The following is a 22,729-nucleotide window of genomic DNA, read 5'->3' on the forward strand; positions in this document are numbered from 1 at the left end:
GAGCCAGGCAGAATGAAAGTTGTGACATGAAATCTTCCCTGGCACAACTCTGCCAATGCCCCTTGTTGCTGACTTGCAGCATCCCCTGGTATTCCAGTCATGGGTTCTTTTTGAGAAAAGGTTGGCTGTTTTGTGATGTGCTCAAATAGATATTAACCTAAGACCAAAAAACTTATTTTTGCTTGTCATCTAAATATAAAGACAGATCGCCAGCTGTTGTAAATCAGTTGACTTCAGCTGAGGAACCAGCTCCAGGTAAACAACCATAACAAATATTTCATGGATCCCCTGGCACAGTACTACACAGTTAATGCAAATTCTACCATGGCATCAAGACCCTGTGGACCTGATTTTGCTCTGATTTCTATCAGTGTAAATCAGGAGCAACTTGATTCTTTACTGAAGTCAATGGAGTTTCAGCAGTGCAAAAGGAAATTAGAATCAGGCTCCATATGAGAGTCTTTAACAGCATGTTTATGTGTGGCTCTGATTTTCTCAGCACTGTGTGACAGATGCAACAGTAATCTTGTGCATTCATTTCTGAGCCTGAGTGCAACATTATTTTTCAGAGTGACTGAGATCTTTGGAAATATAAATGATATACTGTGTGTCCTAACAGTGGATCTGTCTACTCCTCAAAATTATTTTGGCCCACAGATTTAATATTCTGTTGGCAACATACTGAAGGAAGATTTCAATATATTTTTGCAAGAGTTGCTTTTAACACATAAAGATATAAGAGCTGTGCAAGTTATATCCTTTAGTTCGGCGGTTCCCAAAGTCTGAAGCCAAAGTCTGAGCCCCACTGCCCAGGACTGAAGCCGAAATCCAAGGGCTTCAGCCCCAGGCAGCAGGGCTCAGGTTACAGCCCCCTGCCCAGGGTTTAAGCCCTGGAGCTTCGGCTTCGCCTGCCCCACCCTTCCAGATGGCAGGGCTTGGGCTTGGGCTTTGGCCCTCCTGATGGTGTGGCAGGGCTCAGGCTTTGGTCCCCCTTCCTGGGGACATGTACTAACTTTTGTGGTCAGAAAGGGGGGCACGGTGCAAAGAAGTTTGAGAAATGCTGCTTTAGGTAGTGCTCTTTACAAAGGTGATAGCAAAAATGTTTTCTCTCTTTGTCACATAATGGACTATTACAGTGTCTGTGGATGTTTTGATTCGCATTTTGGAACACTATAGCACAAAATGAGCCCCTCCAGCTGACTGTTCAGTTCAACATTTTTTTAGTGACTTCTTATTGGTATGCAAGGAAGCTTTTTGCCTACTGTATTTTAGTCAGATTCAGTATGATCTTTACTCAGTGCTGTTAATTGGCTCTGACTATGCCTTTGTCTCATTTTTTCCTACCCTCTTTCAGCTGTCACCAGCCTTCACTTCATTTTTGGGCATAGTTTAACTTTTAATCATTCTCATTTAATTTTATTTTAATCTGGTTTTTGTTGCCAACTCTGCCATTGGGTCATGGACAAGGCACGTAATCATGCTGCGCCTCAGTTTATCCATCTTAAAAAAGGAGATATAAATACTTGGATTGATTACTGTTTGTAAAGCACTTCAAAGATATAAAGTACTATATAAATCTGATGTATTATCATTATTAACGCCTCAAAACTGAGAAGGCTAAAGTATTCTTTAACAAAACAATTCAAAACAGGCATACTTATTATTTGGATGAGTATGAGAATATATAGAGTATGAATATTTTCAAGAATAGAAAAGACATGAGTTTGATTTTATTTCATATCAGTGTGAATCAGGGGAAAAGTCTATTAATGTCAGTGAGGTACACTAATGTAACATTGGTAAAAGTGAGGCCAGACCTGGGTCCAAAGTCTAAACATAATGTTAAAGTTTATTCTTGCCCTCAGGTCTGTTAGTAATCTTTTCCTGTGACCTTTCAGAGTTTTTTTCCTTGATCCTCTGTCGGCTGCATATTTGATGGCATAAAAGACTGAGCAGGAAGTAGAATTTGTTTCTCAGTATTAATTGCTTGAAAATGTGTTGCTTTTTTTTGTCGATTGTCTTCAAAGTTCATTCCTGTTCAAAGTGCGGGCTTTCTGTTACATTGCGTTAAAGGGCTTTTAGCAGGGGAATGATATTGTTTGTGATGAGGAGGACGTTGGGCTTTGATCAGCAGCTTTTGTGCTTGTTGAACATCCTTGTTCTGTTCTGTATGCTGTGTATGTGCCTGTGGGTTCTTGATCTATGTGCAGTGAAATTTGTTCACTGTAGTTCTTGTCACAGTATTATGCAAAGCTTGTTAAAATGCGGAAACTTTTTTTCCCTCTGATTGTTTCTCCTATGTTATTCTAGTGACCTCTGGCTGAGGTATAGACTGTATATCCCTTATATACTAATGAGCTTTTGTTTATGCCAGAAATTTTGGTTTGTCCTAACCTGTACTATAAATCTATGTAGGTTACTGCAATATATATTCAGCATTGCAAACTCTCTGTTTCTTCTCTGCTTTCCATTATATACACGAATAAATAGATATTGAACTGACAGAAAACTAATAACAGCTGCTGTCCCCTGACAAATTTCAGAGTTGTCAGGACAAGGGACTGACATTTTCATATAGTGGCAGCTATCCCTGCTGAGTCACATAGGTTTCTCTGTACTAGACTTTTTGAGGCCAATTAACTCAAGATAGTTAATATATTTGTAAAAGCTTGTGTGGACATTTCCCAAAAGTTTTGTGTCAGTATGTAAGCTGAGGCATTGCCTTCCCTGCTAAACAAAGGTATGTTTTTTATCTTTGGGTAACTAATGCTCATGAGCTAAAAATAAAATAAAATAAATGCCGAGATAAAAATGAGAGCGGGTGAAGAATTTTTTTGACAAAATGTTTTTTTGTCGGAAAATGGCAATTTGTTGAAACTGAACCTTTTTGTGGAAATGTATTGATTTTGATAAAACTTTCATTGGAAATGTTTCTCGGGTCCAGGATGGAATTTCTGGTCAAAACCAAAGAAAGAGAGAAAATGTGTGTGAGAGCCCAGAATAACCAACAGTGGTCAGGTGCAAGTCCATACTCTGTAACCTGTGTCCCCCACATCCCAGGTGAGTGCCCTAACCACTGGTCTATTGACTATTCTGGGGTCGGTCTGTCTGTCTGTTTTTCTCTCATTTTTCATGAAAATTTTTGAAAGGTCTTGGTGTGTGTGGGGAACAAAACCAAATGCTAAAACGTTGAAATTTTTCACAAAACGAAATTCTTGTTTTCTGATTAGCCCTAGTAAAAACATGGCAAAGACAAGGCACTTTAATTTTACCTTGCGGGTAAACTAGGGAAGATCAACCCCAGGCAGGGACAGAGTGCTCACCTTGCCTAGTTTACTTCATGTAAAATTCAAGTGTTTCTCTTCACTGTTTTTTTTTTTTAAACCTTGGGATAGCTCATGTGTGTGTGTTACCCAAAAAATGCCTCTTTTTTTTTAACAGTGAAGATAAGATCTGAGCCCTGGAACAAGCATAAATGTTTGCATCTTGGAACAAATGCTTATTGAGTTCCATGCTAGCCTTTACAAATGTGTTAAGTATTTCATATTAATCAGCAACTACTGTAGTTAAAAAAGCCTAGTATAGATACCCTTACTGTCTACCAGCCTCACTTCATGGCTGCACTGAAGCTGATATTTGCAGCAAAGGATGCATTTGCATGTAAAGCGTACTGTTGAAGGTGTTAGTGTCAAACACAGTATCATTACTACTGCTGTCTCAGTGTTTTCTCAACAGTACAGCATTGCTTGTCAATCAAAATTAAATTGCTACTGTATTTCTATACAAACTCATTTACAACCAAGCACTCTGAGAAAGAGAGTGAGAAAGAGACAAGCACTAAGAATGTTCCAGAATGAAAGCCAACTCCATTACAACATCAACAAAAACACAATCAACATAGCGTGCTGACTGTTTTCCAGTTAAATATGGAAGAAGCGGAATTTCTAACTTGCTAGGCGCCTCAGTTCAAGAACTTTGTTCATTTAAGCAGAACTTTTTTCTCTCAATATATGAACTATGAATTGTGTTCTGTTTTCAGTTATTCCAGCTGAGACAGCATCAATTTAAAACAATAGTTACTCTGGATTCACACTGGTGCAACTGAGAGCAGTATCTGGCCCTGTGTATGTAAAATGCTAGGAGATTCTGAGGATTTTTCTCTCATTTGAAAATCATAGGGCGATGATAAAATGGGAGGAAAACATGATTTTTTTCTGCATGAGATGGCTGAATTATGAAAATCCTACATTATACCTTTCAGAAATAGTGGGCCTGATTCTGATTTCACTTACATTGGTTTTATATTGGTGAAAATGTATTGACTTCAGTAGAGAGAATCCTGATTTACAATTGCATAACTGAGATCAGAATCAGGGGCATTAACTCTTGTATTTAGTATCACATATTGATTGATAGAACATAAATCTCATGTTATGGTTTTTAAAGATCTAGCATTACACGAGCATAAATAATTAACAATACAATATATTCTACCTTAATATAAAAACATCACTCTTCAATTGTATTTTTAAATTACCCATAGAGAACGCAGCACAAATAGCATGGACTAAAGAATTCCAGCAAACAGAGGCTACGCCTGACAAGGCAAGGTATTTAAAAATGGTTCATCTAATCAATCCATCCTTGCACATAATAATAGCATTTATATAGCACTCTATGGGCCAAATCCTCAGCTGGTGTAAATCAACATAGCACCAGTGACTTCACTGAAACTATTTTGATTTCCACCAGCTGGGGATCCATCCATTCATGTTCAAAGTGCTGTACATACAGTACATACAAACAGCCCCGCTCTATGTTGAAATACAATCTATTTTTGAAGTTTTCCATACAGTATTTGAAGAAGTAAATTTAAAATTAAAGCTCATGTACATATGTGAATTCTTCTGGAGTAATAGGGGCAAGAGAGATCAGATTTGGTCTTGAATGTGGCTAGTCCTTTCCTAACCAACTGCCTCTATTATTGCAGTAGGATCATCGAGCTCGCTCTGCAATGCCATGTGAGCATCTTCTCCCTTGCAGCATGCCCCATTCCTCCTGATTGGCACAGCTCCCAAGAACAGACCCCTTTCATTAGGGGAAAGTCCCAATTCCCCCAGCTCAAGAGCAAGGATCCAGGCAGATTCTTTAAAAATAAAAAACAGATCACCAAGGCAGGTGGGTATCTGCTTGATTCAGTCTTGCCATGTCCCCCTGGTGCTACATGAGCTTCCCAATACTGCTCACACAGCTGGTAACCAACAGGTGTGGTGACATTGTGACACTACATGGTTTGAAATCTATGAGGCAAAATTCCGCCAGCATTCATTCTCCTGACTTCAGTGGAGCTACTTCTGATTTTCCCTGGTGTGACTCAGGGCAGGATCTAGCCCTTTCCTTTTGACTCTCTTCAGTTATATTTTTAAGGTTGATTGTTTCTTCTGTCTTAGTGTTTGTGTACATGTTGCTCAGAGCTGACCGCACACAGCTATGTGCCATAAGCCATAGTTAGTACTCTGTAGCTGTATAGAGCTGTAGACCAGTGGGGTGTAATATTCTCATTATTTCAGGCTACCTAATAATAAGTAGTTCTATCCTAGTTGCCAGTTTTTTGATTTGTGAGTTGAGACATCTTGAACAAAATGTTACTGAGAACACTTCTGCAGTGTCTTGCTGACTGCATACAAGGTGCTGCCGAGTTTGCCATCTGCCTGCACGCTCACAGTGGTAATTATATCAGAGTCTCACAAGTGCTGGAACAAGAGGGATGTCAAATGCACTTTCCTTCCTTTTGAAGGTAATTTTCATTTTCTCAGCTCATTTGGAACTGCATATGATTATCAGCTGCAGGTGTGAGAGCAACACAGAAAAAGAGATGCACAGAGAGAGAGAGAGATAGACAGAGACAGAGAGAGAGAGAGAGAGAGGTCTTTACTCCTAGAGTGTCCAGAGTAGAGTGCATATGCTAATCTTGGCAATTTTAAATTAAGTGCAAGGCTGGAAAAATTCCTTCATTATTACCGCACATATTTTTGACTGCTATCTTAAAGTCTTTTTTATTAGTCAAATAGCCCCCAAAGCATGTCCCTTTGTTTGAGTGGCATTTGGAATTTAAAAAAAAAATTGGAAAGCTATTGAAAGTGAAACTGTACTCAGTTTGCTGCAGATGCAAGGGATTCTTTGTATTGTTTTGGTTGCTGCTGCTGTTTGGGTTGTAGTTTCAAAAGATTATGGGGTTAAGAAGGTTGGTGGGTAGCAGGGGAGGTGATTTAGTCAGCATGAGACATGACTTAAAATATAGACTACAGGGCTCTAGGCAAGCAAGGTCTAGTGTGGCGACGAAAAAGGAAAGGAAACAGAACGCCTGGTCTGTGGTAGCCAAAAAGCCTCCCAGGGAATTTTCCCTGGGGTTTTTATTCTTTCTACCTCCCTGCTTACAACACTTCTAAGTGGTTAGATTCTTACGCATAGGAGGAGTGTACAGTGTACAACAACATAAGATAACAAACCCATATCTTGTGCATGTGAAAGCAAGCTGCGAGGGTGATGATCGAGTCAGCCAATAAGTTTCCTAATCACAGACGCTGGGGTGAAGGCCACTCCTGCCTCGTAGCCACAGACACAGTGTGCCGCACCTGTGGGCTGGCGATTCGGGAGCTATGCATCCCTACAGTCTAGTATAAGGAGGACTGATAATTGTCATTTCTCTCACGGGGGAAGGAGAGATGTCAACATCTGTTTACATCAGCACCCTCTGATGGCTGATCCGGAAGAACAGGGAGGTTAATATGGACAACTATGATGCCTCTTGACATGACCAAGAGATTTGTCAGGTGGCCTACAGAAGAACAGGCAGGTAGGAATTGACCTTCATTTTAGGAAGTATTTGAAGAACTCTCTGGATCGGAACACTCCCAAACTTTGGGGAAGTTTGGATCTGGCTCTGCAACAGATCCTTATTGCTACAGTGGGCCGATCCAACCCTCAAACTCTGGGAATGATTAGGGTGGCTTTAATCCATCTCATGGAACTTGTGGGAAGGGAGCCATATGGGAGGAAAACTTCATGAAGGTCCTCTTCCATAGTTTCTTCCTGATTGTTCTGTAAGGGGAGTAAGAGATTTGCTCCTCAGGAGGTGAGCTGTGGAAGCTGCCAACAAACTGCAAAGATCCTGGGGGAATCCACTGGGGAACCAGACCGTTCATAGCCACGATGGGCCCACAGCAATCTCTGTCCTGCTCTGTGGCAACAAGGCTGTAAGGAAGTTTTGTATCAGAGGCTTCTCTTGGTCATTGCCCCTTGAATCGCCCTTAGAGGAAATCTTCACTGTCCAAACTTAGCATCTCCTCCAACACAAGCACAGCCCACACCCCATTGCAGCTTGTCTGGTCCTGCCTCCTTATATCCCAACCCCAGGGAAGACCTTCCTCAGGGTCTTGGGCAGAAGTTGATACGGTGGAGGAGTGGCTGTGAGATTATGTAGCAGGGGCGAGTCACACGCAGAGGATCCTTTCCATGCACGGATTTTGAGGGGCTCAGGATCTGGGACCCTCCCCACTCATGGGGCTCAGTCTCCAGCCTGTGTCCAAACATCTACTCTGTTATTTTATAGCCCAGCAACCCAAGCGCCACAAGCCTGAGTCAGCGGACCTGGGACAGCCAAGGGCATTTTATTGCAGTGTGGACATACCCTCTGTGCCTAAATGTTTGCAGGTTCAGGGCCTAAGTGACTTGCCCAAGTTTACTCAACAAGTCTGTGACAGAGGCAGGAAGAGAAGCTGGCTTTCCTAACTCCTGATTCCATGGCATAACTCAAGTATTACCCTTAAAATCATTAATTTCTTTTAAGAGCTCCAAATAATTCGGAGGCACCCAAAATTCCTTGTTCTTTCAAGAAATAAAACTGTGTTAATTCTGAACGTCTTTCACCATTCAATATTATTTGAATCACATTTTATTTTCTTTCCAAAGCAAGACTTCTGCAGCTCTTTATTAATATTTGTGGTAGATTTTACAGACAAGATTGCCAGCCAACAAATGGAAAGTGGACCATGTATTTACTACAGCATCTGCATTCTCCCCAGCAGATTTAGTGCCCAACCACATAATTTAAAAACGTCAAGAAGAAACAAAGAGCCTTGCACATGTAATCTCATAGACCTGAGTGTTATAGCCACAGAAACATACAGTGCTATATATGGAGGGTCCATTGAGCCTTAGGAAAATAAGGTTTAGGTCTCGGGACTGGATAACTTTAATCTCATTTGAAATTTTTTTAGGGTAGTGGCTTTTTGGTGACAACCCCATATATTATTAGTGAGTTACAACAGCGAAACAAAAATTGTCACTCATCCTCCGTGACTAAGATGGAGACATACAATTGAGGATGATTCTGTTCCCATTTCCAGATATAAAGGGGCAGTGAATGTCCCTTTCTATAAATTAAAGGGTAGGATTATTGGATAATATGTCTTTAGAAAAACAAATCGCTCTAGACAAGTGGCTAGCTAATATTTTCCTATATTGCCAAACTCAGACTCCTCCTAATTGTGTCTTTAGGCCTCTTGTGGTTCAAGCCTGCACAGAATTCTAGTTTCAATTTTCAGGAACTTATTCTCTTCCCAGGGCACTTTGTGGATTTCTCTCAGCACAGGAAAGGTCCTCTCCATCCTCCCACAGTTTATGCACTAATTACTACCAAGTCTTCACATCACAGGCACTAACAAGCTTCTTTCTTATCAGAGGAATGGGCACAATTCCATTTAGAATCTAAATGGTTCAAGCTTTGAGTGACATAAAGCCCTCCTTTTCTCTAGGGGGATAAAGGCGCTGGGTCTGATTCATCATTGCCCTCCACTTTGTGTACTCATTTAGGTCAGTGTAATGTGTGTGTAAAATGCAGCCATTTGGATCTGGTGGCATTTTACACCCACTTTGTAGTCGTACAAATGCAGGGTGATGGTGAACTGGGCCTTCTGTCACCATGGAATTACTGGTACCTAGGACAAGAGACCAAGACAAAGACTGAACCCGTATGTCCTGTATGGTAATTGTCATGGACCCACATGTTGTGTGCTACTCCTCAGCTTTTAAATGGTTCCTTGGAGTCCCTTCAGTGTGACAGACCCCCAAAGGGTTCCACTCTTCTTTAAGCTTAGGCCACATGGCCACAGTGCCTCAGAGACTGACTAGACTCCAGCACTCCTGTTTCACACCGTGAGCTCTGTTCAGTAAGTCCAACTGAGATACTCTTCTTCAGAGAATGTTTGCCCTCTTCAGGGATTAATGCATCTCTGCCAGTATGTGCAGTGACTCCAGGCAGCCTTTTCAAGCAGAGTAGGGTTTATTAGCCAACTGGAACACAGCATCAGGAAGTCCTTAGGTTAGCACAGAGAAGCAAAGGTGAAGACATAGTCCATACTGGCCAAGTCAGGGCTTCCCTGAACCATGCTGCTGTGAAACCATCTTGGCTTCCTCTCTCTGTCTCCATCTCCCAGTCCCAGCTGAATTCCTTTGTCTCTCCATATCATATCATATCCTAGCTGCCTGTCACTTCTCTGTCCCTCGTCCTTTTGCAGACCCCTGCTGAGTTCACATATTCATATATTGGAGTTTCCCATTGTTAGATGTCAGTTGTTTGGTCATTGGGGTTCCCATTGTTTTTGTCTCCTCCATCAATATGGGTGGGTTTCAGCCAGGTCTTTAACGGCTCATTCATACCACCACAGACAGTTACATGACACAGTTACCTCATGTTTCCAGTTCTACCCCCAAAGCAGATTTTGAATCCTTTTACACCCGCTGGGTAGCAATTCCTAGTCAAGTCCATCACTGCCATGCATAGCGTTCATAACATTATTACAGAAAATTCTCACTTCATCACAGTCATGATGAGCCATACTTCTAGGCCATTGAGCTGGCCACAGTTTTACCTGCTTTAGAATAACTTTTATACTGAGACAAGTGTTTTATGCTAGATCTAGACCAGTTTTTTCATATTGTGAGCCACATCTTAAAGAGATTGTCTGGTGGACTAAAAAGATTGTACTCTGGACCACCTACCTCTCTTCTTTGTGACTGCACAGCCCACACATTCTCTCATTCCTGGTCATACAAGATCCCTTTTGCAACTGCAGTGATTACACAGGAGAGTATTTAATGCCTTTTTAGTTGATTTGAATGTGATAAGTGTGTTGTGCTTTTGGAAAAAAATTAGACGCACTGTGTCTGCTTTTTGCTTTTCATTTAATCACTCCCTCCCATCTCTTCTATGTCTCTTTGATGCAAAAAGGAGATGTGCCAGCACCAAAGCCCATTGAAGTCTATGAAAATGCTCGCACTGACTCCAATAGGCGTTGGATCAAGTCCTATATGACTAAGCAACTCTCTGTAGACTACCAATGATCCATGGACAAGAGTTTGGGAACCTCTGTTGTATTCATGATATTAGTTATTATGTAATGCTGTCATTACTTACTAGATATTGTCACCCCCTGTGCTAAGAAGTAGTAGATGCCTGGGGCTTTGCAGATTTGCCCCCTGCTGGAGGAGAAATCAGTGACACAGAGTCTGGGTATATGCTTAGTGTGACTTTGTTTTATTTCCACATATGCACGACTTCTAGAACAGAAGTCATCACAAAAAATGCACAAGAAATATCTTCTTTCAGGAACTTCACTGAAACACCAGTGCTTGGATCCTATGGAACAACTCCTTCGCAAGGATTGACTTTAGTTAGAGAGATTAGGGCAGAGAGAAAACTCCCTTGCTGCTTGCCACAGCTCCCTCAAAGAACCTTCATCAGAAAAACAACATAAGAAAAACAAAAGTAACACAGCATTTTCTTCCAAGACTAAAAATTTGCTCAGATGCTAAAAAAAGAAGAAGAACTTTTAAGACTATGTGTAATAACACCACCCGGTGATCTCGGCTATAACAGAATAGACAACTCTGATGGAGGTCTAACTGACATATCCAGGTAGGCAATAAAGGGGGTTGGACCAACAATGTCTGGTGTGATTTTAATTAGACCTGAGCAAACAGTAGAGGAAAAATTATTTTATAAATATTTGAAAGCAAATTTAGATTCAGCTGTTTGCTACATTTTATGTTCATTTCCCCTGAACATTTTGGTTTACCAGTGCAAATACTTGCAAAAAGTGTATTTTAGCTAATATTCACCACAAGAAAATATCAAATTACATATTCAATTGTAAAACCCCCCCACAAATTGCAATCAATGCCTCATTGGCTGATCATCCAAAGAGGGAAACAGAAGCAATTCCTAGCAACTTATGAACCACACCAGCAGCCAGCATGAATTCTGAATTGTGAGTATTTGCAATTTGCAGTGTTTGCTTGATCTGCAGACCAAGAATTAATCACTGAAGAAATTTTGTATTATGAATAAATTCAAGAATTCCACAGTCCGTGGACAGCTATTGATAGGGGGAAAAAGGTGAAATTAATCAAATAAATTATTCATTATGAATTATTCACCCAACTCTAATTATAACAGGGTAGGTAGAAAAGTAATTAGGTTCTGAAAGGTGGTGGGATGATCCCTCTGACAGCTGGCATCTCACACACAGACATGCACACACAACTACATGGGAATGCATCACAAGCACACTTCTTAGGGAATACTGCCTATTTTAATTATAACCTCACATAAGACTGATGGGTTTGAATCTGCTACGTGGAAAACTCTTAATCGCATTTTAGTTCAGGCCACTAGATAAACATGAGTGGTAGCAAATGGTTGGTTATACTGGCTTCTTTCCCCTCATTTAGTTTAATAGCTTTAAAATGTTTTCTTTCTGCATTAGAGAGAGCACTAAACTGCTGTGTACCTCAGGAGAGGAGTGCTAAAAAAAACAACCCAAACCCTTAGTTCAAATGAAAAATCCATACTAAATTAAGAAGGCTTTCTGACCTGCAAAAGACCTCCCATTTCACCGACTGCAAAATCAGAGTTCTGTAATCTCTCTCTCTCTCTCTCTCAAAACCAGTTAGTTATTTAAAAATAGTAGCCGCTTTCTTCTCCAGCTGTCAAGGCCTCTGTTTCCTACCTCAGAAGCCAGCATTTACTGATGTTCTTTGAGTGACACCCTCCTCAGTTCTAAGATGGAGCAGAGAGTGAAAGAATGTAGCATTTCACTGATGGATGCTGAGACCTTATCAAGAATGTTGCTTAGCAACCTCCCTGGTGCTGCATTTTGGAAGGGTGGGGGAGAAAGCAGCATAACATACAAATTAAGGAGAATGTATGAACATGTTTTTTTAAAACATAGCCAGAATGAAGAACCACTGAGCAGTTTATCTCCAAGTTCCTTAACTATTTGGTAGGACTGGATCTGGCAAACCTTACCAGACCCACAAGAGCAGTTGAAGTGGGATTACTCACTCCAGCAAGGAGTGCACAAGTGAGTAAACAAGATCTAGTCCTTTAGCTGTCACCTTTATTCCCCCTTATCTAAAAAGGTGAATTCTTTCCCATGTGTTCCCTATAGCTACAAAGCAGGTCAGAACTATATTATTCTTACTTATTACTATATTTAATTTGTATCTGACCCTATAGATAATGTTTGGCAATATAGGCCAGAACCTTCTTCTAGTTTCTGAGGGCCCTTGTGCAGCAAGGGCTAGCAATACCTGTGGTGCTGGGGTTGTGACAAGCTGTGGGTATTAACAGTGAAAGGTCGTAAGCTGTGCTTTTTAGGCAGCTTCTGGAGTTTTTGTTTGTTGACTTTTTACTATATTAACCACTTGAGGGCAGTGTTTGGATTGACTGTCAGGTGGAAGTCATTGGTGGAGCAAAAACAGAACTTGCATTTGTGTGTGTGATTGCAAGAGAGGGATCTTCAATGCTCTTGTTAATATCCTACAAATAAGTGAGGACTCTATATTAAAGTGTACGTGCATTAGTGAGATTCATGTAATCTGCACATGGCAACTTTTGTGGACTGCAAAGAAGTAAAGTGTCCTAAACAAAATGAGTGGAATGGCTATTGGAACTTTAAGATGCTTCGTTCCCCGTGGATTCATTCCAAGTGTGTGTTCTGTCTACAAGTGGCACACTCTTCATCTTTGTCATAGATCCCCTCTTTCTCCATCCTTACAGCTGATATTCTAACTCAATCTACTGCAAAAATGCCCATCATTCAAATATAAATATCCCAAGCTGCTAGCTTCCTCTGCAGTCAAGTTTTAAAGCAGAGTGTGACCTATATACAGTAAGTATAAAGGGACTGAAAAGTGAGGAGGAAGAACAGGAAGAATGATGGGGAAAGAGGAGGATTATGTGTATGTGTCACCATTGCCTTTGTGTCATCCAAGAATCCCAACCCTTGGGTTAAGGTGAAACCATATCATACTAATAAAATTCTCACCAATAACACATTCTTACAAATATATTTACATTAGATTTTTATTGTCCACCATCCTAGCAAAATTCACATTAGAGGGAAATTGCTAGTCATTAATATACAATAAGGCTTCCATTTCTTCCTCTTGAATATCAGGTCCCCAAATACCACATAATAGTCCACATTATGCCAGTGACTCTGGGATTTTATAACACTTGCAATTTGGAATGTACTCTCAGTGTTTTTGCCTGGGTGATATGAAATCAATCAGCACTGCAGAAAAGGAAAAGAAACCAACATCATGTATTAGTCAACTTCAAAGCATTACAAAACTCGGATTTCCACATGCTGAATACAAATGTGGCTAGAAGTGTTCAGATATTGCAATCAAATAGCTTTGAATGTCAAATGAAATTACTTTGGGAATCTGCTAAGCCCTCTTCTTAAAGCACATTGGTACATAAATCCCCTTCTTTCACTTGATTAGTCCAAAAGGCTATAGGATATATTATTACATAACAGAAAACATGACCAAAGTGTTAGTCATTAGCTTCATTGAATGCACAAATTCCCCAAGGTCCTAATTTATTCTAGTTCCATATCTTCTGAATGGAAAGCAGTGAACTTAATAAATAAAAATATACTTTAGACTCATTCACACTTGTTTATAAATACATTTTTTTCCAAGAAAATCCCTGGAGACATTAGCATCATCCCTATCTTGCTCAAACTGAATGTGATACCAAAATAAAAATATAGTTATTACATGCATATTAAATAAGCATTATGGACAAAACTGTTTTTGTTCCCCGTTAGATGGTAAAATCCTTCTTGCTTGACACAAACTCAGATAATAATAACGATCAACTCTAAGAGTAGATTTCTTTCTCAACTTAATTAAATCACAAAGATGCATACTCAGTCTAACTTTGACAAGCTGCTGCAACAGCAGAGCCAGGTAATCAAATGTCGCTATAACCTGAGAAAATGGTCATGAAAAGTGAAGGCTTTGTAGTGCAGAGACATTGACTCGAACACTGGAAGAAACACAGACTCCAATTCAGGAAACCACCCTATTCAAGCAAGCACTTCAATATGTGCCTAAGTTCCAATGAGACTTAAATATGATCTCCAATTTAAGCTTGTCTTTGAAGTGCTTTTCTGAATTGGATCCTAATGTGTTGCCACACGGTTGTATGGAACTCCTGAGTCTCATGCGTGTGCTCTTATTGGAGAGGTTGCTCCCACCATACCAAACCAGGAAAATAGTAATGCAGAACCTTTCATTGCAAATCATTATTTGACAGCTTATTAACTAGTCAGTACATACATCAGGCCAAGTACTGGTGTAAAAGTGGCATAGCTTCATTGACCTCAGTGGATCTACACCAGGTTATACCAGCAGCTGAGGGACCTGCTCAATGGAATCTAGAGGAGAACAGATTGGACTCCTTTGAATTTAGTTGAACCATAGAATATCAGGGTTGGAAGGGACCTCAGGAGATCATCTAGTCCAACCCCCTGCTCAAAGCAGGACCAATCCCAAGACAGATTTTTGCCCCAGATCCCTATAATGGCCCCCTCAAGGATTGAACTCACAACCCTGTTGTTTAACTTAACCATGGCAATTGTTCTTTATGATGTGCAAAAAACTGTGATCAATAAAAACAGAGACATAACTCTCCTGTTTTCTGTGTGATAGTGGTGAAGGGAATATAGTTTTACTTATCTCAACTTCCCCTACAATTTAAGCCTTGTAGTGTAGCTGGATGCTGTTAAGCAGTTATTGCACTCCACCCTGAAGATGGTTACATATGAAGGTTTGGTGAAAAAGTGTGTCTCTTGTATTTAGTTTAATGATCTAATTCTATAACCTGAACTTGGGTGAGGGTGCATGGAAAAATGTTCCTGAACAAATCTGGGGTGAGGCCCTAAGTTTCTCCACATTGAAGTCTCTCCTGAAGACCAATTTCTGTCATGATGCCTACAAGAAAATTGACAGTGTCACACTTGAAGGAACAATCTAGGTATAATTTACATAATTTTTATACATGTATTTACTTCCCCACCTCCTTTGTTTGCTTACATGTCAGTCTCTAGACTGTCAAATCTTGGGGTGGGTGGGATAATGGGTTCTGGATGGAAAACACACTTTGGATGCTACTAGATAGAAATAAAAAACAACAATAACCATCCTTACATGAGAATTATTTGCAGATGCTGGGCCTACATTTGTAAAATACTCTGGGTATACTTGGGTATAAGAGGCATTATATATTGTCAATGCAAGCTACTATTACCATTAAATATAGTACACATACAATCAAAATACAATATACTCTTCCAGTTTGCAAATAACAGTAACAGGAGAGAAGAGAAAACAATAGAATTCAAAGATGAGGCTGGAAAACCGGGGAGGTTTTTGGATCTGTCTAAAGATGTGATTGATTCTCTATTCTACTTCAGTTTATTTGTGCTCAGAAGTCAGCTTCTGTGTGAGAGAAAAATAGAAAGACTAAATCAGCACTTTTCCTTCCACCCAAGATTTGTGTATATGTTGCAATTAGGGTAACAGATTATACCTCCAATTTTAGAAAATTTTCTGTTTAAATTTGCAAGTACATATACGCCTCTACAATATCTGACATCTGCTCATGCATGCAAATAATTGTTTTGACACTGTGGCAGTTGCAAGAATGTTTTTTAATTTTTGAAACATGTCAGACTGATAATTAGAGTTTAATTCCCATTTGCCAGTGACATAGATTTTTGAGTCAAGGATTTTCTGACTTTTGCAATCCATTTTTCCTAGTCCACACTGGACACTTCAAAACACTCAGGGTGTTTTTGTGAGACTCAAGCTTTTTCTTATTCAATAGCCTGCTTTCTGTTTTCCTTACTACTACAAATCAAGCTATTTCTGGTTGTTTATGGATATTTTAATTGTTTTGAGACTTTTTTTATAAAAAAAAGGAAGGATGGTCTTATGCTTCATGCATTGGCCCAGATTTGAGGAGATTTAGATTCATTTCCTGGCTCTGCCACAGACTTTGTGTATTTATCATTTGTATTGCCATAGTCTCATCAGGCCAACCAAGCCAGAGCCCCATTGGGTATACACACATAGTAAGAAACATACCCTGCCTCAAAAAGCTTACAAAGCAATAGACAAGACAGACAAAGGGCGGGGGGGAAGTGTTTATCTTCATTTTATAGATGGTATGGAGAGATTAAGTGATTTACCAAAGATCTTTTTTTTTTTTTTAGATTGTACACTCTTTTGGGCAAGGACTGTCATTAATGATCTGGAGGATGGCGTGGACTGCTCTCTCAGCAAATTTGCAGATGACACTAAACTGGGAGGAGTGGTAGATACGCTGGAGGGTAGGGATCGGATACAGAGGGACCTAGACAAATTAGAGGATTGGGCCAAAAGAAACCTGATGAGGTTCAACAAGGACAAGTGCAGAGTCCTGCACTTAGGACAGAAGAATCCCACGCACTGCTACAGACTAGGGACCGAATGGCTAGGCAGCAGTTTTGCAGAAAAGGACCTAGGGGTTACAGTGGACGAGAAGCTGGATATGAGTCAACAGTGTGCCCTTGTTGCCAAGAAGGCTAATGGCATTTTGGGTTGTATAAGTAGGGGCATTGCCAGCAGATCGAGGGACGTGATCATTCCCCTCTATTCGACATTGGTGAGGCCCCATCTGAAGTACTGTGTCCAGTTTTGGGCCCCACACTACAAGAAGGATGTGGAAAAATTGGAAAGAGTCCAGCGGAGGGCAACAAAAATGATTAGGGGGCTGAAACACATGACTTATGAGGAGAGGCTGTGGGAACTGGGATTGTTTAGTCTGCTGAAGAAAAGGATGAGGGGGGATTTGATAGCTGCTTTCAACTACCTGAAAGGGGGTTCCAAAGAGCATGGATCTTGACTGTTCTCAGTGGTAGCAGATGACAGAACAAGGAGTAATGGTCTCAAGTTGCAGTGGGGGAGGTTTAGGTTGGATATTAGGAAAAACTTTTTCACTAGGAGGGTGGTGAAGCACTGGAATGGGTTACCTAGGGAGGGGGTGGAATCTCCTTCCTTAGAGGTTTTTAAGATCAGGCTTGACAAAGCCCTGGCTGGTATGATTTAGTTGGGAATTGGTCCTGCTTTGAGCAGGGGGTTGGACTAGATGACCTCCTGAGGTCCCTTCTAACCCTGATAGTCCATGATTCTATGATTTACTATATGTTTGCACAATCCCTAGAGCAATGAGGGGGGGCAGTCTCAGTTGAGGCCTCTTAAGTTTTTCTGTAACACATTGTTAGTAATATGTTTCAGTATTTTTTCTGTTTGAAGCTGATAAATATACAGCACTGCCTCAAATATATTAAATAAGGGTTCTTCAAAGGGGGAGACTGATCTCCTTATTGATCTCTTCCAGTTTCCTAAGCGAGTGTGGTAATCATCTTGATGCAGAAAAAGCCCCTTCTCTAGAAGTGCCTTCTTCTGTGACTAAGTCTCCACAGTCTTTCCCCAGTCCTGGGGGTTGGCCTCTTATGGGAACTATTTCCCAGAGGCTTTTCTGGGGCCTGGTCCTCTAACTGTGGCAGAGACAAGCAGCTGCAGCCGTTAAGTGGCCATTTTGCAAGAGAATGTTGCTGTTTGCATCTCCCTGCCATCCAGCTGGTAAGTGTTCTTAGCTCCTGCTGGGTTTTTGCTTTCTTATTTCGGCAGAGATGACACATCCTGACAGGCCCAGTCTTTACAAATATTAATGCACCTATGTAACTTATCTCATGTGTGCAGTCTTAATAACTCTATACAAGAAAGCCAAAGGAAACTGGAAAAATAGTTAACTCTCCTTTCTTAATTGTTTTCACTGAGGACTTAGTAAATGTGGACTCATTATTTGTGCTGAGAATGTTCTGTGGATGGCCTTTATATGGCTCTTAAATGGAAATGGGATAGTATGAAAGGAAAACAGAAAGGCTGTCCTTGTCCATGTGTTTAAAAGATGCTGCTAAAAAGGCCCTGTGTTCCCTGAGGGTATGTGAGGTATACACATCTACATCCCATGTTCTTCTGGAGAGATTTTCACTCTTTCTTTTTCAGTGTTTCCCATCAGTAGAAGCCAAACCATTCCTGTACTTTAAAGCAAGGAACCTTAGGACCAAAGTTTCATAAAACTTCATAAGAAACAGAGAGCCAATACACCACTCTTGGTACTACTTGTAAAAATAAAACTAAAGTAGTACTATTGAGCACCCCAATACAGTGTAACCCACTGGTGGATGTGTGTTCCCCTCTGTGCCTGATCCCCAGGAGATATGAGTCTGTGAACAGCCTCACAGGTGGAGCTTTGGATCGAGTTGTAGCGGCCCAGGATTTGGATCTGGCAGTCCCTTGTTCAATCCTGTGTGTGTTGGTCCAAATGTCTGCTGTCACAATAGCGCCTGCATCCAAGGATTTTAAAGTGCTTCTGGTGTAGTCATTGATTAAGCCTCACAACGTCCCGGGTATGCTAGGAAGTAGTATTAAGTAATAATAGCTAGGGAGATTAATAAGTGAGGCACGGAGAGAGTCTATTAAAACCGTGATCTCTTGACTTCCAATCCTATGATATAACAATTAGATAATGCTGCTTTTGTAGTAAAACATCCTGTACCGAAGGGCTCATTGTAGTAGGCATCTTGTTTCTCTCTCCTCTCCCAGGAAAGCTCTGTCTGAGGGCTTTCAGAATCGCTACCTATAAAAACATACAGATTTCACTCAAAAATGTCTCCTTTGACTGACAAGTTTGAGGCTGCATCAATAAAATCAAATGATCTGGATGAACTTGTGACTAAGCCGGGGCAATAGCTGGATAAAGTGACAGTGTCCACAGTACTAGAGGTCTCTTTGGAAGATTTATGTCTATATTACCAATGAAATAAGAAGGTGGCCTGAAATTCTGGTAATAGGAAAAATATAGCTCTCCCAAGAAAGACCTGTTCATTGCACATCTTCAGCAGTAGCCACTGTAATCACCTTGTAAGGGTGTCTTCTTGAGAAGTTAATCTGGATCCAGGATTTTCTTGGGAACCTGAAGGGGGTTTAATGTGCAGGGATTTTTTTAAAGAAAAGGACACTGACCGGCCCAGGGCTTGAGAGGCATATGACTAGCTTTATGCCACCTTTACAGCTTGTTGACTGTTGAGCAGGACAGGGGTTGAGTCAGCCTTTGGCACAATTTAAAGCTATCTCACACTTGCTCTGAGCTGTGCCTGTGGATCAAAGAGGCTATGCAACCAGATAGAGATTACTGTGATACTCTGTTTTCCACTTTTCTTGCCACACTCCCTCCACACCTCCTGTGCCGACAGATGGGGTGGTCTAGGGCTGGTGTTGCCTGCTTTGCCACGTGAGGGAATCTTTAACTTTCAGTCAAGATGGCTTTATGGTCCCTTTCTGACAGGGGCTAGTAGGCACTGTGGCAATAGAAATAATAATAGATAAGGTTGTGGTCAAGAATATGGCCCACAATCTGAGTTGAAACAATATCCACTTTCAGCTGTATTATTTACAGAGGCACCAACAAATTCATTCTGTTCTTTTCCAGTCTTGCCTGCATTCAGTAGACAGCTACTCCTGTATTAAGTTTGCATCTTGTACCACTGTAACAGGAAAAGATGAAGGTGGGATACAGAGGAAACTTCTCCCAATTTCCCTTTCAAGAGAGTTGCTTGGAGTATCTGCTTATGCTGTATTAAAGGGTTTGGGGGCAGTTATGATTTGATATCTGAGCTCTCTGTAAAAAACAATGGTCAGACCTAGGCCCTGGAGGATGCTGGGAGTACGTGATTTCCCTGACATCTGGATCCAAGCCTTTTAGGTTTTCCTCTTAATGTAAAATGTTAGAGATGCTAAATTGAAAATTGACTACTACCCATATGTAGTCATTCCCCCCGATAACACTGGTGAATTTATAGTACTTAATGTACAGTGCTTATCCATGTTAATGTTGAAACCGCTCTTATGATACAAACTGACAATATATGCTACCCTGTGATATGTCTCAAGAAATCTGTTTCACAATAAAGGGCTAGACACTGCTCTCAGCGACACCCATATAAACCTGGAGTAACTCTTCGTATAGTTGACATTAATAGTATGTGACTATACACATATTCCAAGGCTCTGAGACATGATGTCATCTCTGTCCAAAAGTTCATACAAAACTCAAAGGCCTAGGAAGAGGCTCTAATTCCTTATTCTGTATATTTCCTGTCTTTGCACCATTCACTCATTCCTTTCCACTGGGTGAATACACTCATTTTATAGAGTCATTCTTACTCTTTCTCAATGACTATTTTAAGTGTTTCTTGCAAACTCGAACAGCTTCAACAGGAGAGATTCCCACCTCAGAATGCCCCTCCTGTCGCTCAGTGGAGAGGGTGCTCACCCAGGATGTGTTCTGTGTTCAAGTACCTGCTCTGAATTAGGTAGAGGAGGACCTTGGAGCTGGATCTCCCACATCGTAGGCATGTGCTCCAGCCCCAGGGTTATTGGGTGTAAGGGTCAGAACCACCACCACTGTGTTTTGTGCACAGCCCCACTGGTAGTTATGTTCTTAGATGGCCTCTGAGCATGCTGACTGGATCTCACTGTGGGTGTGGAACACCTGAAGTGGCAGCTAGGTGCCCAAGTCCCCCATGTGAATCTAGCCCCAAAGAAGAAGAGGCCGCATAAGCAAAACACCTGCAGCAGGTCTTCAGCTACCATTCCAAGGCACTTTTTCCCCCTTGCATCACAGCTTTAACCCACTCCCCCTGGCACACCACAGAGCTGGAAGTATTAGTTCCTTGAATAAGCCATTGAACACCGTGAATGTTCCCACTGTATCACAATTACTGAAATACAGGCACTAAGTGAGTTTATGCTGATCCACTGGGAACATTTTTAGGAAGTTTAATAGCCCTGAAAATTTCTCATTTCTAACCTGTCATGGGGTTGCCTAGAGGCTGCTCATTTTGCTGCACTATAAAGCATGTAGGGAATCAGGAATCTGGCTCAAGACATCATTAAAACCTTCTTTTTAGGCAGTAATAGTCACATGCCATATAGGTCGCTGTGTCCATTTCCTGCTGCACTTACAGTAGGAACACAGCAACATATTGCAGGCCTTGAAATGCTTCTGATCTAATTAGAAGGGCTTACAAAAACCCATGTAGAGATTATGTGAAATGTTCAATGGAAGGAATAAATAAAACACAAATCTAATGTTAAAATCTGGGCATATTGCAAATGCAAAAGAGAGTCATAAAATATGGATTTTGTTAATAACAACATTAGATATATCATTGGTGATTATACAGACTTGATCCCCTGATAGACAAACAGAGGCAGTTCCTATGCTTCATAGGCTATGTCTACACTTATGGCAGCATGTAGCGCACATACCCTGCATGCTCTCCTCCCTAGCACAGGTATAAATAGCTCTGTAGACAGTGAGGCACTGCCTAGGTGTATTAAGACACACACCCGAGCCTTAGGGAATGTCCCCTACATGCCTAAGCTGTGTCTCTTATGTCTACATTGCTGATTTTAGCAGTGTAGTGTCCTGCTGTTGCCCCACTCTTGGAGGGAAAGACTCCGGCAGTGAGGAAGGGCTCTGGCAGGGAGGAAGCAGCAGGGAAAGGCTCTGCCGGCTCCCCACTGCCTCCTCCCTGCGTCACTGCTGCATGGAGCTACACACCAGAGTGTGAATGCGGCCTGCTTTTCCCTGTGGCGTGGCGCTACACATACCCTATGTGCTGCCAGAAGTTTAGACAAGGCCACAGAAGAAGAGCTTTAGAACAGTCTGAATGAATTCTAGTTTACTAGCCCTAGGGTGACCAGAAGGCAAGTGTGAAAAATCAGGCGGGGGGGGGGGGGAGGGCGTAATAGGAGCCCATATTTTAAAAAGCCCCAAATATCAGGACTGTCCCTATAAAATCGGGACATCTGGTCACTCTAACTAGCCCCAACCTCTTGGAGCTTTATCCTGCGAGGTGTTGAGCACTGTGGACCAGATACAGCAAAGTACATAAAACATGCTTACCATGACGCATTTGAGAAGTCCCATTCACTTCAGTGGCATTACTCACGTGTGTAAAGTTAAGATCATTCTTAAGAGCATTGCTGGGTGAGGCCTAAAGTGTTCATCACCTTGAGGATCTAGACCAGAGGTCGGCAACCTTTCAGAAGTGGTGTGCCGAGTCTTCATTTATTCACTCTAATTTAAGGTTTCGCGTGCCAGTAATGCATTTTAACATTTTTAGGTCTCTTTCTATAAGTCTATAATATATAACCAGGGCTGGCTCCGGCTTTTTGGCCCCAAGCAAAAAAAAAA

Source organism: Terrapene carolina, unplaced genomic scaffold, assembly GCF_002925995.2.
Source record: "Terrapene carolina triunguis isolate 2854851 unplaced genomic scaffold, T_m_triunguis-2.0 Scaffold33715, whole genome shotgun sequence".
NCBI lineage: Eukaryota > Metazoa > Chordata > Testudines > Emydidae > Terrapene > Terrapene triunguis.